The sequence below is a fragment of the Odocoileus virginianus genome, chromosome 25, assembly GCF_023699985.2.
Source record: "Odocoileus virginianus isolate 20LAN1187 ecotype Illinois chromosome 25, Ovbor_1.2, whole genome shotgun sequence".
Lineage (NCBI taxonomy): Eukaryota > Metazoa > Chordata > Mammalia > Artiodactyla > Cervidae > Odocoileus > Odocoileus virginianus.
The window spans coordinates 8,346,416-8,348,351 of NC_069698.1; the positions used below are offsets into that span (position 1 = coordinate 8,346,416).

The following is a 1,936-nucleotide window of genomic DNA, read 5'->3' on the forward strand; positions in this document are numbered from 1 at the left end:
AACAGACTTATGATTACCACAGAGGAAGGGTGGGTAGGAGGGATAAGTTGGAGTTTGGAATTGACATGTACACAGTGTTTTATTTAAATAGATAACCAATAAAGGCCTAGTGTATAGCACAAGGAACACTGTTCAGTATTCTGTAATAAGCTAAATGGGGAAAGAATTTGAAAGAGAATAGATACATGCATATGTATATGTATAACTGCTTTCCCTGGTGGCTCAGACGGTAAAGCGTCTGCCTACAATGCAGGAGACCCAGGTTCAATCCCTGGGTTGGGAAGATCTCTGGGAGAAGGAAATGGCAACCCACTCCAGTACTCTTGCCTGGAAAATCCCATGGATGGAGGAGCCTGGTAGGCTACAGTCTATGGGGTCGCAAAGAGTTGGACACGACTGAGCAACTTCACTTTCACTTTATGTATAACTAAGTCACTTTACTGTACACTTTACTGAAACTAACACAATATTTTTAATTAACTATACCCCAATATAAAATAAAAATTTTAAAATATGTGCATATGTTATATACATCTATGTGCTAGCTGCCAGTCGTGTCTGACTGTGTGACCCCATGGACTGTGGCCTGCCAGGCTCCTCTGTCCATGGAAGTCTCCAGGCAAGAATACTGGAGTGGGTAGCCATTTTCTATTCTAGGGGATCTTCCCAACTCAGGGATCAACCTGGGTCTCCTGCATTGCAGGCAGGTTATTTATCATCTCAGCCACCAGGGAAGACCTTTATATATCTAATGTCACCATTAATAAAAATACTAAAGAATGTATTTAATAAATCTGTTATGAACTATTTCCCCCCTCCATATTTCTCTTTCTCCTTATTTCTCTGAAAAATTCTCTTTCAGATGTTTTTTTCAAAACCATCACACCCTGATGGTCTTTCCCCTTCATTTTTTTTTTTTTTTTCCAGTTTTCATTTTCTAAGAGTCTATGTACTCTCCAACAGAATGCCAGAAAAGTGTCCTTTAATTCCTTCCATTCACTGAGTTGAAGAGGAACTCATTATCTCCCCTGCTGCCCACATACCCTACCTTTCAATGGTACCCATCTTAGATAATTTGACTGATAGGATGGTGATGCAGTTAACTGTTATTTTCCCTTGCCCTTAAATTAAATCGGTTCAAAAATCCTCTCATTCTTTCTCCATAAAATGTATTGCATTCATCATATATTCTCCATTTTCATAGCCATTTGAATCAATCTGTTTCCTTCATTACTGTTTCAATGTTTCTTTCTTTTTTTTTTTTCTAATATCCCAGCTCTTCTCCTGCCACCAATTCTAATTCATCGTACCCCTCTGGCTATTTTATTGTTTTCAAAATACCATTCAATGTCTGTTATTCCATTCTCAAAAAACTGAAAAATGGTATTTAATAATACATTCTAACTCCTTTTCTTGATGTTTCATGAAGTCATAGTATAGCTCTGAATATCCTGGGAGAGGACACTGTTTATGTCCTGTCGTGCCTCCTTTCTGACAAAGCTGTTTTTGATCTAGTGCCTAACTTTTTCCTGTCTTGAGAGCACAGTGCATTTTAGACTCTAAGCAAATCCCTGTGGTAATACCTCAAGAACATTTACTGTCCCTGGAAAGTCAAGAGAGGTAAACAGATTCAAAGAGGACCAGAGGCAACGGTCTGTATTTCACAGTCAAGTGTGACGCTCTCTACCCTACTTCTTCCGGAGGTAAAGAACAAACATATTTAATGTCCCAGTGGATTGCAGCCACCGTTTTGTGGCCATAAAAGAGTCCTAGCATCTGGGAAATGGAAAAAAATAACAAACAAACCAGAGCTGAAAAACTTGCATAGAAATATAACTGAAACTTGAAATTGCTCTGGCTGGAGCCTGCTTACCAGTGGACAGTTTCATACTTGAAACAGCAAATCCCCTTATGGTTTAGTCAGCTTGAATACAGT

The 1,936-nt window shown here is 38.9% G+C and overlaps 1 non-coding gene across 1 annotated transcript; it reads left to right on the forward strand.

Annotated features, from left to right (window-relative positions):
• The first annotated feature begins 211 nt into the window (after positions 1-211).
• On the forward strand, positions 212-283 carry TRNAC-ACA (transfer RNA cysteine (anticodon ACA)). The gene has a single exon. It is a non-coding gene; the product is annotated as a tRNA-Cys (tRNA).
• Positions 284-1,936: the final 1,653 nt, after the last annotated feature.